Genomic DNA, 15,625 nt, shown 5'->3' on the forward strand with positions numbered 1-15,625 from the left:
TTCAGCCCCCCAAGTGTCTGAGACTACAGGTGTGCATCACCACGCCTGGCTAAATTTGCTATTATTTGTAGAGACTGGGTCTTCCAGTGTTGTCCAGGCTGTATTATTGTCTGTTCTTGTTCACTAGCTTGAGCCACTCACCTGATACGGGTGACGTTTTTTCTTTCTTCACTGAAATGAAAGTTGGCAGACTTTTGCTGCTTCTTTATTACCCAATGTTAACTAATGTTTTCCAGTCTAGAATTTTAACTTAACTAATATTTTAAACTGGTACATTAAAATAAAACACTTGGTATACATATGAGTTTATAGAGTGTACACTCTACATCTGAAGAATTAGAGTTACTTTTGAGTGTAAGATCACTTTGCATCATGTTAAGAATTTGTTAAACTGTTTTATTTTGTGACCTAGCAGCCTTTTTTTCTTTTGTGATGAGACACATGTATAGTAAAAATATTATTATAGTGGAACAAATTAACATGTCATCATCTTACAGTTACCCATTTTTTCCCTGCCTGTGGCCAGAGCAGTTACAATCTACTCATTTAGCAAGCATTCTGAGTATAATGCACTATTATAACTGTAGTCCTTCTGTTCTACATTGCTCTTTCAACTTGTTCGTCCTGTTGTGTTTACCACTTTGTATCCTTTGACCTACGTCTCCCTGTTTTCTCCCCTTTCTGCCAAAATCACTGTTTTATCCTTTATGTCTGTGTGTTATCTTTAGCCCCCTCCCCCTCTTTTTTTTTTTTTAAAGATTCCAGATTTAAGTGAGATGATGCAATATTTTTCTTTCTGTGTCTGGCTTACTTTACTTAGCCTAATGTTCTTCAGGGCCATCCGTGGCAGGATCTTCTCCTTTTTAAAGACTGAATAATATTCTGTTGTGTATATTCACCATATTTACTATATCTGTTTGTCTGTCCATAGACACTTAAGCTGTTTCCATCTGTTGGCTGTTGTGAATAATGCTGCAGTGAACATGGAAGTGCAGAGATCTTTATGAAGTGGTGACTTCATCTTTTTTGGGTATATGCCCAGAAGGTAGATTGCTGGGTCATACAGTAGCTTGATTTTTAATTTCAGTGGGAACCCGCATACTCTTTTCCATGATGGCTGGACCAATCTGTATTCCTTCCAACAGTGTACAAGGATTCTGTTTTCACTACACCTTCGTCAATGCTTGTTATCTTTTGTCTTTTTGGTAGTAGCTATGTAGGATATTCTGTAAGTATATTTAAAATATTCTCAGTATTTTTTTTTCCCTAGTCAGTATTTCCTGACTTTTCCCCTCTAGGTTGCATGTATTGCTTTAGTAGTAAACAAAAGCATGAACAGAAACTTTATATTGAAAAAAATTGGACCTGTTATAGAATTTACCATTTTGTTGTGGGTTTATTTTCTGATAGAGATTTATTTTACTATTTCACTCATAATTTTAGTTTTTCTAAACTTAGGTAAGAAGATGATTGAGAAGGTGAGAGACAGCTAGTGCGTACTCATGCGAAATGACATTTGAAGGGAAAAGGATTGGATAGAATTTCAGGCATTTGCCAGAGAGTTACTTGGCACTTGCAGTAAGCTGAGCGTTGTTCTGATTTTGTGCATACTGTGATGAATGAGGAGTAGGGAGATAGGAAATAACTAAATGTTTAAAAAATCAAAACAGGATTTCAGGTTTGATAGGCTTGATGATAGGCAATGCAGGCACAGAGTAAAAGGGGGTGATGAGGTCAAATAGGGCCTGTTTTATATAATATGGTCAGGGAAAGCCTTTTGAAAGAGGTGATATTTGAACAGAGACTTGAATGCTGTGACAGAGCAAAAGTTTGTGAAGATGTGGGGAGTGAGATTTTTTAAAATTTTCATGCTGATGGACAGAAAGTACAGCAGGAGATGACGTGGCTTGGACGAGTGCGGTGCCAATGGAGATGAGAAGAAGGGCTTGGATTTAATTCTGTTTTGAAGGTAGCTTTTGGAGGTAGACTGTGCAAATGGAAAAAAAAGAGCAGTCAGGGGTAACTGCTTGTTTCATTTTGGTTTGGTTGGGTCTGGGCTGAGTATTGGAAATATGTTGGTTTATCCCATTTATCTGAGATGAGAAATAACAGGAGTTTTGTGGGGGTGGGGGTGGGGATGTGTGTGAGAATGAGAAATCAAGAGTTTGTTTGGTGCATACTTGATTTGAGATATTTGCTAGATACCTGAGTTGATATGTTATATGTGTGAGGCTGGAGTTTGGCATGTAGATTTGGGAATCATTGTACTGTAAATGGTATATAAAACCATGGGATTGAAGAAGATCCCCTGGGGAATACGGCAGGCAGAGAAGAGAGAACCAAGGATTGAGAGTGTGCTCAGGAGGCTGAGAAGCACGGATCAGGAGAGGTGGGAGAAGTCAGGGGAGTGTTTTAGTGAAGAATGTTTCCAGAAGGAGGATGATCAGCTGTGTAAGTGCTGCTGAGAAATTGAGTTAGTTGAAGACTGAAGATTGACCTATTGGATTTGTCAGTAGGGAACTGGTGGTTGTTGTTGATGAGCAGTTTCAGCGACAAAGTGGAGACACGAGACTGATTCGAGTGGGTTTGAAACAGAATGAAAGGCAAGGAAATGAGATGGAGTACAGATTGCATTTTAGGGGAGGTTTGCTGTGAAGGGAAGCAGAAATGGAGCTAGAGCTGGGCAGGGGTTGGGAAGATGTAGAATCAAGGGAGAGTTATTTTATATTTTTAATAGAAAATATGTGCATATGTGTACTCTATTGAGTCTGATCCATTACAGAGGAAAAAAAGCTTTGCAGAAGAGAAAGGACAATTTACAGGAACAAAGGGTGCCAGAAGGGCTAGGATCTAGCAGGCGAGCAGAGGCGTCAGGCTTGCTGGCAAGTGAGGACAGCTGATCTGTTGTAACAGGTGGGAAAACCAGTATGCTGATACAGAACAGGTAGTCTGATAGATAGGATGGTATAAAGAAACAGCAGTTCCTTCTTCTTGTTTCTGTTTTCTCAGTGAACTCAGAAGCCAGATAATTTGCTTAGACCCTTAATGAGGGAGGCCTTGTTAGAGCAATATAAAATATTTTATTTAAAAAATACTTTAGAAATGCATTCTTCACTTAGCTGTTGCTCTTTGTTATTGCAGTTAGCAATATATGTCTAAATATGTTTTATTTAAACAAGGAGAGTTGAGTTTCCCTGGGCCACATGTGGGATAAATCAGGAGCCCTCACCACCTTTTTTGTATGTGGGGAATTTGAAATCTAGAAACGTGTTTTTTGCCTTCTCCCTCTTCTAGTTCTCTAATTTTTCTTCAGGCACAGTGGAGAAGGAGAAAGTGTGGTTTCATCTAGTTCAGCATTTAGTTCAGCATGCTCATGCAGCTGTTCTGCAACCTCCAGGTCTTGAGGGTTGTTGAGCATAATCCCTTGCACAGTGAAATGTCCCAGGCTTGGGAAATCCTAGTGGCCTACCACTCTAACACAGGTGACTGAGTCGAGATGTTCTTGTTCAGGTTTTAAAGTGAAGTCTCACCCTTCAGCAGTTAGAGATCTCCTATATACATCATTCTGTTTTCTTTGAGGACTGCAAGTGCCCTTTTTAGCTGTAAGTAGTAGAGACTAACATTAATTCATCTCTCAGTCTTGTATTCCATTCTCAGTTTATTTCCCTGAATCACATTCTCCTCATTTGTGGAGTAATAATTCCCCACTCATGGGTTCTTCATCAGGCAGCATATGATGCATGTGAAAATTATTCTGGAAAAGCCTAAACAGTATAAAAGGAGAAATCCCGTTGTCATGGCAATAATTTTGTTACTCTGTAGAAGACACTGACCTTTCCCTAGGACCACCCCTTAATCTCTTATTTTTCGTTTCACAGAGACATCCATTTCTTATTTTATTTCTTCTATTAGAGGCTTAGTGTAGTGACTTTTGTTTAGGGTTTTGATATATGGGGTTCAAATTTGCACACTACAAACTGGGGATGAAAGAAAAGAAGCTGAACATATTGCCCGTTCTCAAATAGTTTATTGTTCTTTTAACTTTTAAAAACCACGAGCTTCCCTCTTATCACATTTTTACAAATGGATGTATGAAAGGTGATAGAAAAAGTCTGAACTTAAGACGATAAAATGAACTTTGTTCTTATGTTTTTATTTGCTAATTTTCAAATCTGCTAGAGATTAGCATCTTCCATTAGCGAGGTGGAAAAATTGAATGCAGATTGCAGCTTTTGGGAGAGTGTTCAAAATTTTTTTTTACTTTTTATAATTAAAATAAAACCTCTTGCTATTTGGAGAAGAAAAAATGTCTCATGACATCGTCTACTTCTGTGGTATTTCTTCGTAATCCTACCTCTAGGGGCAAATATTTCCCATCACAACAGATTTTTAGTCCTGGAAGAAACCTTAGGGTGCATCTTTTTAAACCGTTTTTATTTAATGTGTGAGAGAATGAAGACTCAGAAGGAGATTTGTCTATGTCAGTTCGTGGCAGAGTCAGGACTCAACTTGAGGCCTCTGGACGGTGCATAGGGTTTTCCTTCTTGAACCATCCTGCCTTTTAAAGTTTACAGTTGTGTTCTGAGAAAGAGAACAGTGAAGTTACCCAGACTCAGTAGAAGGGGAGGACAGGCAGATGCGTTCTGTGTACTCTTTGTGCGTTTAATTTGCCTCAGTCTTCTCAGTGGTTTTAACTAATTACCACAAAATAGAGAAAACAAACAGGTTCTTTGAGTTGTGCTCTCTTCGAAAGGCCTTTATAGTAATTCTGAATCACTTGGTCTTTGTAGTGTCATCCTAGTTACTTCTGATAAGGATGGTCAAAGGACCAAATACAGTTTTGTTTCTACTAATACAAACACACGTAGGAATTCTTCCAGCTAACTGTGACGTCATATTTATGTGCCCTGGGTTAAAACCACTTTCATGTGGGTTCTGAGATACACTGGAAGGTGGAAAAGACCTTTAGAGACAGCGACCACGGTTTTTTTTCTCTTCTCCTTTTTGAGGACTGGGAAAACTCAGGTTATTTAATTTTAGAGTATTTTTAATTAAAATATTTTGTTTAGCCTCTATTGTAAAAGACAATAAAAAAATTTAAAACCACTCAAAAATGTATAGTTTAGCAAATTAAGTCAGACACCCTGTGGCTCTTACCACCCAGCTCAAGAAATGAAACATTGCCAGCCACTCTGGAAACCCTTTTATGTTCCCCGTGAAAATCACAGATCTCTCTCTACCTCAACAACTAACCACTCTCCTGACTTCATAATATCCCCTTCTTTGTGTCTCCTTATGGCTTTTCCCCTGCTTGTCCTTAGATAATAAAGTTAAATCTTGCTCATTTAAAAAGCCTGGTACGTATTGTAAATCTTTCTTAATCTACAGGCTTCCCTCCCTTTCTTTCTATTTCTTGTAATTTACCTGTTAATGAACCTGGGCCTTTTGACTTGTGGCCTTTCCATAGTCTGGATTTTGGTGATTGCATATTCAAAAGACGACCAGATCATGGTTGTCTGAGGATTGGCTTCCTTATGGAGTAGGGAAGTTACTGGTCTTCTCAGTGTGGTTTTGGGCCCTGTGGTGGCTTTAAGTTATTGGGTCACATGGCTCTGCTTTCCTGGTTGCAAGTCTAATGCTTACAGGCCCATATATAGGTGTTTTTTGTTTGTCTACCTTTTCCTTTAAAAAAATTTGTACAAATTTGTGGGGTACGTGTGAAATTTAGTTACATGTATGTAATGCATAGTAAACAAATGAGAGTACTTAGGGTGTTCACCCTGTACAGCACATGTTTGTTTACTGTAGCTATCCTACTCTGCTATCAAATATTGAATTCATTTTTTCTGACTCTTACGTTCATACCCTTTAAGCCACTTCTCTTCACTGTTCCTCCTCCCCAGTCACCCTTCCCAGTCTGTTATCTATGTTTTTTTAACTTCTACTTTTTTTTTTTTTTTTTTTTTTTGAGACAGAGTCTCACACTGTAGCCCAGGCTGGAGTGCGGTGATGCAATCTCGGCTCACTGTAACCTCCGCCTCCTGGGTTCAAGAGATTCTCCTGCCTCAGCCTTCCAAGTAGCTGGGATTACAGGCGCCTGCCACTGCATGTGGCCAATTTTTGTATTTTTAGTAGAGACAGGGTTTTGCCATGTTGGCCAGGCTGGTCTCAAATTCCTGACCTCGAGTTATCTGACCGCCTCTGCCTCCCGAAGTGCCAGGATTACAGGCGTGAGTCACTGTACCTGACCTGTATTCTCTACTTCCGTGTGACCAACATTTTTAGCTCCCACATGTAAGTGAGAACATGTGATTTGTCTTTTCATGCCTGACTTACTTCACTTAAGATAATGACTTGACCTCCAGTTTCATCCATATTGCTGCAAGTGACATTATTTCATTCTTTTTATGGTAAAATAGTATTTCATTAGGTATATATACCACACATATCTTTGCTATTGTAATTAGTGCTACAACAAATATGTAAACGCAGGTATCCCTTTAATATATTGATTTATTTTCCTCTGGGTAGATACCCAGTAGTGGGATTGCTGGATCAAATGATAATCTTATTTTTAGTTTTTTGAGCAATCTCCATGCTGTTTTTTATAGTGTCTGTACTAGTTTACATTTTCACCAACAATTAATAAGTGCGCCTTCTTCTCTGCATCCTCACCAACTTCTCTTTTATTTGTTTGTTTGTTTGAGACGGAGTTTCACTCTCTCACCCAAGCTGGAGAGCAGTGGTGGTATCGGCTCACTGTAACCTCCGCCTCCTGGGTGCCAACAATTCTCCTGCCTCATCCTCCCAAGTAGCTGGGACTACAGGCGCTTGCCACCACGCCTGGCTAATTGTTGTATTTTTAGTAGAGACTCAGTTTCATTATTTTGGCCAGGCTGGTCTCAAGCTCCTGACCTCGTGATCCGCCTGCCTCGGCCTCCCAAAGTGCTGGGATGACAGGCGTGAGCCACTGCACCCAGCCAAATTCTGTTGTTTTACATAGAACTACTTTTATATTGAGAGCCATGCTGTGGCCTCAGCTTACTTGCAGGTTACTCTGGAAGCCAACTGCTGTGAGGGCAGGGAACTCAAATGATCATTTGTCTGTCTTTAATTATGAAGGCCAGCTTCTCAGTTCCTTTTGGAACAGAATTTTGGGGGAGCGGGAGAGGCGCAACTCCACTGAGAGAAATGCTCTTCCAGGCTCTGGGTCTCTCACTGTCCCAAGAATGGGAGGGAGGACCCTGCCAGGTGTGGTGCACTCATAAAGTAAGTATCGGACCCCAAAGAGGTTTGCAGAAAAATGATTTACTTAGGCAGAGAAAGAGAAAAAAGGAGAGAAAAAAAGATGAGAGAGAGAAGCTTCCACGAGATTGTGGAAGGGGATCCAGACATGGAGTCCAAAGAGGTGTGGAAGAAGGGGACTTTTAAACTGGGAAGAATTCCCTCCCCCTTTAAGTTTCCAGGCCTATGAAAGGAGTTACTTTCAACTTCCGCTGGAGTGATTGATCTTTGATTCTTTCCCATGCACGAAAATTTAAACAAAGACCTCTAATCCCCGGATGGAGAGGTGGGGGAGGCATGGCGCTGGGAAGTTCTTGCCCTTGAAACTATGCCCTCTTGTGGACCCAGGAAGAGAATACATTCCCTCACTTTTATCTTGATTTATGACTTTTCTTTGGAAATGTCACATTTTCTTAAATTTTATACAAATTACCTCATGATTTGTTTATGGTCTTTTTTTTTCCTTTTCTTTTTTTGTACTATGCTTTGCAGAGCAGGGCTGCCTCATAGGCAGTGTGCTCAGAGTGGCCTGGTGGTCCTTTTCATAGTTTTCCATCAATACCATGTATTTATTGTCATATATATGCATATTTTTGTCTTGTCTGTGAAATTTTGTTACGACATGGGAGTATGGCTTGTGTTCACTCAGTCACCTTCTCATTAGAATAAAACTATATAATTTGACTTTACCTTTTAGAAGGATTTAGAAGATGGTAAATTCACACATACTATTTTTTGTATTTTAAATAAGGCTATAGTTGCAAGAGCTAATGTGGTTTCAGTTATAACTTGCTCTTCCACAGCAATTTACCATAGTAATTATGAGTATAATGCTCTTCTTACAGATCCCACTCATTTTAAGAATTTTAAAGAATTATTTATGTGACTGTAACAGTTTAATATTCTTCATGTGTAAAAATACAAATAATATGTAATACCCTGATTATGAGTTCTGAGATTAAAATGAGATAGCATTAGCCTCATAGGGTTTTGGATTTCTCTCTCACATGTTTGCATACCTGTTTGTATATATGTACATGAATATTCACATCTGTGCATTAGTAAAATATACAGTTACTTAAAGGAAATTAATTTATTTCAGTAGGATTCAAAGAAAAATCTCCAAAGAGAAATGGAGCTTTTAAATTAAACATCGATGTCACCTACCTCTAATAATTAAAAAAAAGTAAAAGCCCAAGAATGACTTACTTTGTTTGTACCAATAAAGCCAAACAGATAATTAATGGGATTATATAGTTAAACAAACCAAATCTGTTTTCTTCCTCCTTAGCATATATAATTTTTGACTTCAAGTATTTTATACCTGCTACATAGTGATTGCTCAATAACAGTTTGTTAGATAAAAATTTCCTACTTGCTGCATTTCTGTGTATCATTGTTCATGTGTATGTTTTTTTTGTAAGTTTCATTTTATTTTTTAGCCTTTTTATTGTTGTAACTATCCCTCAGGGACAATCACACACAACCTAGAAAGAGGTACTCTGAACATGTGCATTTCCAAAGCAAACATGGCTCAGCCGTGTGTCTCTTTCTATATGATTCTGCTGAGCTTTAGTTTCTTCTACGTAATGGACAATGGCAAAAATGAGGAAAATCTGGTTTTAGTTGTATTATTTTGGTATTCTTTGGTTTGTTTAAATCATATTGCTAAATGATGAGTGTAAGTGTCTTGGTTATTTCAGTTGATAATTGAATTGATTATCATTGGGTTGATTGGAACTGATTGATTGATCATTGATTATTGAGTTTTTTTTTTTTTGGGCTGACATTACAAACAGTAGAAACTTGACAGGCCTGCCTACCCCCTGCAATGGATTCTGTATTGACCATTTATGTTGATATTAGGGACATTTTCACATAGAAGAGTAGGCAGTATTGGTTTCACAAAATGCTGTGCTCTCTGGGACTTGAAGTGGGCAGTGACTCCAGGGTGTGTTTGTTTCCAGCTGTGGCGGTTATTGCTGTAAAAAATAAAAGTGTTTCCCTCTAAATAAAAAAAAAAAAAGTAGGTCACCCTGTGGCTGCGCTCAGGTGGGGCCGCAGTCGGGCGTGCCAGGCCTTTCACTCCATTTTTCCTTCCTCTACACTGTGGCTTCCTAGACTGAGCCTGTGCGGAGAACTCAGTGCTGAAGTTGTCCCAGGAAAAATGTTGGAAAGTTCACCATGGCCATTGCCAGAAAGAACAATTTATGGCTTTTTGTTTTCAGGCTCCCAATTTGGCTGCATACTTTACCTCGAGTGGGCCTTTATTTCTGAATCTTGGTTAAACTCCATAGGTTTAACCTATTAGCCTGAAAAATACTGGGCAGTTGCTGGCCGAGCACAGTGGCTCATGCCTGTAATCCTAGCACTTTAGGAGGCAAGGCAGGCGGTTTGCTTGAGCTCAGGAGTTTGAGACCAGCCTAGGCAACATAGTGAGACTTCCATCTCTACCAAAACAAAGAAACAAACAAACCAAAAACCCAAAAAGTGGCTCGCTTCTGTAGTCCCGGCTACTCAGGAGGGCGAGGCAGGAAAGTTGCTTGAGCTCATGAAGTTGAGCCTGCAATGAGCAGAGGTCTCGCCTCTGCATGATCCTGCCTGGGTGACAAGAGTGAGACTCTGTCTCTAAATAAATAAATATTAGACACTGCGTTACCTGTTTACCTGCTTATTAGTATAGTAATCAGTTATATTCTCTTGTTTGCAATTAACATGATGAGTACCTCCCCACTCAACTTTATTCATAGTCACAGATAACTATACTAAAAATCAACAACAGAAGAAATACCAAGAAGAAGCCATTCCAGCATTAGGAGCTATTCCTATTAGTGAAGTAAACCAAATGTTCTTTCTTGCAGCCAAAGAACTTTACACCAAAAACCGAGTTGTATGTGGACATACTAACATCAAGCATTTATAAGTTTTTGAATTCATAATTTTCACCATGATTAATTTTTCCATCTCTCTTATTAATACCCAGTATTGAGATGTGAACAAATGAAAGTTGATCTTCTCTTAGATTATGTTCAATTAATATTATACATGTTCTCAAATACTAGTTGCTAATGGACAGAATAAATAAAATACTACATTACCATATAGTAGACTTCAAAAAAAAAAAGTTTCATTATATTGCATAGCATTGTGATGAATGCCCTTCTGATCTTAGGTCAGATTAGTTATACCCAAGAGCTGTATTACTTTTCTGAGGATATTGTGAAAACAGTAGTTAGGCTTTTTTTTTCTCCCCCTTTTTGCAAATCAAAATGGAAGGGGCAGAAAGAGAGTTGAGGGGTAAATGATGCTTTCTCAATATGAAGCAAATAATTTTTAGGAATATGATGGTAATTCTTATAGGCTTTTTACTTGTGAAAATGACAATAATTTGTTTATCGTACATTTCAAACGTAAAGTAATGTTGATGCCAATCAAATGCATTTCCCTTGATTGAATCCAATGATGAAATGCATCACTTATTTTCAGATGATTAAAAAAATAAATTCCCTTTTACTCTAGTGATCTTATTAAATCTTAAGAGACAAAAGCATGGCTATTAATCACAACTTTATTTAACGAATGATTCTAATGTTATTTTCTGGCACTGGCTTTTTTTTGTTTATTAAATTGCAAAAGATTTCTTGAAAATGCACTCTGAGTTCTGTAAAGTGAATCATATCTAGGCTTTGCCTTCATAGAGCTTATAGTCTAATGGGGAGAGATATTTATAGAAAGAACTAATGGACCACAGATAATGCAGATGGTTTTAAATCATTTGCTGTAAAAATAACACAGATAATTTGGGACCATAATATGTTCTGAAATAGTTCAAGAAAAATGTATTAAAAATGAGATTTTTCCCCCCACAAATATAACCTCAAGATTTTATCGTCTTCATAATAAAACAAAAGATGACGCTTAGAACTAGTTAATTTGGCTCTTTCTTGTCTTTTCTCCTCCCAGTTCAAAATGCTTGCATCCCTTAACAGCTAGCATTCTCTTAGATTTGCAGTTGGGCTTCAAGGAGCACAATCTTCTTTTAAGCTGTAGCCTTTTCCCAGAATTCCAGAAAATGGGTTTAGTATGCCCACCATAGCCACTCTGCTTCCTGTCATAACACTGCTTACCCTGGACATACACAGAATCCTTGTAATAGAGGCAGGAGGCAGAGAAATTCTGTGCAGACGGGGTGGGTCCCTGGTGAAACCTCACCATCAAAAATGAAAACAAAAAAACAGCCTGAAATCCGTAGCCCAAAGCAAGAACTTCTATTCCTGTTTGCCCACTCTCTTCTGGTTTCCTCTTTCTGAATAATGCCTTTTTACCAATCGAATGTTGCCTTTTCAAAAACCACGTATGGCCTGCCCTGCCCTCATCCTGTGCCTATAAAGACACCAGACTCAGTTGGTAGAGAAAGAGAGAGAGATGGCCTGACTTCAGGGTGGAGACAGCTTGACTTTGGGGAAGACGACCTGCACTTCCTGTCCCCTTCCCAGCTCTCCTCTCTGCTGAAAGCTGTTTTCATTGCTCAATAAACTTCTCCACCTTCATTGTCCTTCAGCTTTCCATGTGACTTCTTCTTCTTGAACGCTGGACAAGCGCTTGGGACCCACCAAGTACCGGTACCCCAAAAGGGTGCCACACTGGGCCTTTGCCCTTTCCAGTGGAGAGCAGCTGCCCATCGTGATGAGGCAGGGGGCCAGCTGAGCTGCTGACACACCACTGTCCATGGACAGTGGAACTAAAGGAGCACTGTAACACTCCCTCTGGGGCTTGAGGGTTGCAGGCACCCTCCCCTGGATGCTACCTCAAGGGCCAACTGAGCTGCTAACACACTGCTCTCTGTGGATGTCAGAACTAAAGGAGCACTATATCGCCCTTTCTGGGGTTTCGGGGTCATGGGTACCCTCACTTGGGTGCAGCCATGTTCCCCTTGAAGTGACACGCCTGGTCTGGCTGTGGGCCCCACACAGAACTTGCTCCTGTATCGGCTCCTTGAGTGGCTGGCCAGGTCCACACTCGCTCGCTCATGTGTTCCCTCCACAAGGGGTTGAGTGCTGCAGGCTGAGTAGAGGGGGATCCCCCGCCATGCGTCTGGTGAAGGGGCTGAGAAAAATCCTGCATCACTTGCTCTTCTTGTACTGTGCTGTTTTGTAGGGTTAGTGATTACCACACTTGTGACAGAAAGTTTGACAGTTTTCAGGCATGTTCACCATGTTTGTAGGCGTGCTATTGGAACAGAAAGAAAAATGAGCCTTTTTAAGTGTCTTAAGATACTGTTAGTCTCTGCTTCTTGCCCTGTTAGTGGAACTTTCTGATTATGAAGAATTACAACTTGTTGCAACTCAGTTGGGATAGCTTTGAAGAAGTTCATTTCTTCTGTTGCCTCTGTTCAGTGGGTGGGGAATTTTGTGACTGTGTAAATTTGCTAAGGAGACACCATTGCAGATTCTTGTCTTTCCCAGGACTCACGTGCCTCTTGCTTTGCCACTTTTGTTGTGTTTTAGGTCCTTACTCTGTCGCTCAGGCTGGAGTGCAGTGGTGTGATCTTGGCTCACTGTAAACTCTGCCTACTGGGTTCAAATGATTTTCCCACCTTAGCCTCCCAAGTACCTGGGAGTACAGACATGAGCCACCATACGTGGCTAATTTTTTTTTGGATTTATTTGGTAGAGATAGTGTTTCACCATGTTGGTCAGGCTAGTGTTGAACTCCTGACCTCAAGTGATCTGCCTGCCTTGGTCTGCCAAAGTGCTGGGATTACAGGCGTGAGCCACTGCATCCAGCCACATTTTTATTATTTTGGATCACAAAGTGCATTTTTGTTATTCTCTCCAGGGGAGTAGCTTTTACATTAATACCTTTTTTGAAAAGTGACTTTAATAAAGATGTAAAAAAACTTCGTAAAATTTTGTTTGATGATAACCTTTTATGAATTTAAAACATTTTAATTCAGATTATATAGCCAATTCTAAATTTGAGACTGGGCACAGTGGCTTACACCTGTAATCCCAGCACTTTGGGAGGCCAAGGTGGGCAGATGGCTTGAGCTTAGGAGATCCAGACCAACGTAGGCAGCATGGTGAAACCCCATCTCTACTTTATAAAAAAAAAGGGTGAGAGTGGAAGTGTGTGCCTATAGTCCCAGCTACTCTGGAGGCTGAGCCTGGCGGGCAGAGGTTGTAGTGAGCTGAGACCATGACCCTGCATTCTAGCCTGTCTGACAGAGCGAGACCCTGCCTCAAATAAATAAATAAATAAACAAACAAATTCATTCATTCATTCATTCATTCATTCATTCATTCATTCGGCTGTGTCTTCCACCTGAAACCAGGTTGGGATCTCATAGTACTGCAGCTCACATAGTATTTAGGTAGATGAAGTCAGAAATAAGCCCAAGTATGCTTTTTCCTTCAGGACTTCTTAACACTAAGTTAGAAAACATATGTGTTTCATTAACCTTATCTCTTTAATTAAATTTTTAGTATGAACCAGAATTGTAAATTTCTTCCTTCCCTACCCCAAAATATAGATGCATGTCCTCATTTAATTTTAGTCATTCTTGGCGAATGTGATAATTCGGGTAAAGTGCAATGAGATGTGCAGATTGGATGGAAAATTCAGTAAATGTAACAGCTGATCAGGGCTTCTCTTCTTAGTGTCATTTTATTGAGGTCTTCTAATATACTGATATATTCTTTAATTTCCTCCCCAGCCCCACCTTTTCTTTTCTCTCTGCCCTTGTTGAAAGATGCTAACTTCTACAGTGCTGCTGTGAGCAGAGTATCAGGATATTGATCTTAGGGGAGGTGAACTAATTATAGATTTGTTATTTCATTTTATGAGGATATTCTTCATAATAGGACTATATAATACATGCCATATACTTGAGGTTACTTTTGTGAATCCCTTTAAGAACAGAGTGCTTTACTTTACCTTGCTTAACAAGAAGGGAAGGGAATAATTGGTTCAGATGCTTCATCCTGTGCAAGGTGAGTTTTGAATGGAGTGAGGCATATCTGCAGTGATCTGACTTCCGTAAGTCTTACTTGTCTGACTTTCTTTTGGTTCTTTAAGTTACACTGAAGACTAAACTCTAACTTCTCTCTCTTGCTCAACTTATCTAAGAGATCTAGGGAGTCACACCCTACGAACCATAAAAATCTCATTAGATGGGTTTTATTTAACCCTATATGATATGCCTTACTTTTCAACCTGAGTCTTGCATAATATCACATGACAGATAAGAAAAATCAAAATATTTTACCCTAAAATATGTGGTTTTTATGGCCATATCTTAAAATGGCCCTCCAAAGCCATCTTTTGTGGGGGAAAATTTTCATCTGAGAGTCTGTCGCTTTAAAGGTCTAAATAGGAGACATTTGCCATTTATTTGTCTCTAAGGGTGGCCACTTATGAGACCTCTTCTACAGAATAACCTTGGTCTCCATGACCCTGTTTCTTAACCCAGTCAGTTCTTTCTATTGATTCCAGGTATCAGATAATAACTCTTTTGACCAGTTGCCAATTGGAAAATCTTGGAATCCACCTATAACTTGTGCGACCCTCCCCGAACCTGCCCTGCAATTATCCTACCTTTCTGCACCAATCCAGTATATACCTCCCATGTACTGACTGATGTCTTAGGTTTCCCTAAAACATATACAATTGAACTGTAACCCGCTGACTTTGGGCAGATGTTTTCAGGACCTCTTCAGACTGTGCCTGGAGCCATGGTCACTCATATTTAGCTCATAATAAACCTCTTTAAATATTTTAGAGTTTGACTCTTTTTGTTGACAACACAAAAAAATACCATTGAACCTTAAACTTTGTATTATAGGGAAGTATCATCCCAAAGACCCACAGGATGGCTAAATAGTAGAAAGGAGAACTTTTATTGGTGATACTGGTTTGTAAGCTGGGAGGAGGAAGTCTCCAGCAGGGACTGAAGGTGCTGTCTCTTTGAAGAGGAAGAGGACAGACTACATTTTATGCCTCCCCAGTTCTGTATTCCACAGCAGAGTCACACCCATTCAGCAGGTGTGGGGAAAAAGCTGTACATATTTATGAGAAGAGCCGAGCACAGGCGCAACGAGTAAACGTATATGCAGCATATACCTTATATTCACTTTGAGGTGGGGTTTTAGCATTAAAATGAGGTGGAATTTCACTATGTGGGAAGGTGAACAATAGCACACAAAGAATTGGTGCGGCCACTATAAGCTAGCTGGAGCTGGTTTCTGGTCTCTGGTGGCTTATCAGAAAAGAATGTTTATAAGGCCAGTCATCTGTCTAATCGGGTGGCCTGGGTGGTAAATCAGTTCTGATAATTTGCCTG

General features: G+C 39.7%; 1 protein-coding gene and 1 pseudogene across 2 annotated transcripts in view; both read left to right on the top strand.

The window, feature by feature from the left end:
• Positions 1–15,625, top strand: part of CDKAL1 (CDK5 regulatory subunit associated protein 1 like 1) — a 716,352-nt gene that overhangs the window by 167,527 nt on the left and 533,200 nt on the right. The gene's annotated exons all lie outside the window — the stretch shown is intronic.
• LOC105733853 (phosphatidylinositol N-acetylglucosaminyltransferase subunit P-like) lies at positions 9,452–10,207 on the top strand (annotated as a pseudogene).

This window comes from Aotus nancymaae, unplaced genomic scaffold (genome assembly GCF_030222135.1).
Source record: "Aotus nancymaae isolate 86718 unplaced genomic scaffold, 86718_ANA_hifiasm-v0.15.2.pri h1tg000051l, whole genome shotgun sequence".
In the NCBI taxonomy this organism is placed as follows: Eukaryota; Metazoa; Chordata; class Mammalia; order Primates; family Aotidae; genus Aotus; species Aotus nancymaae.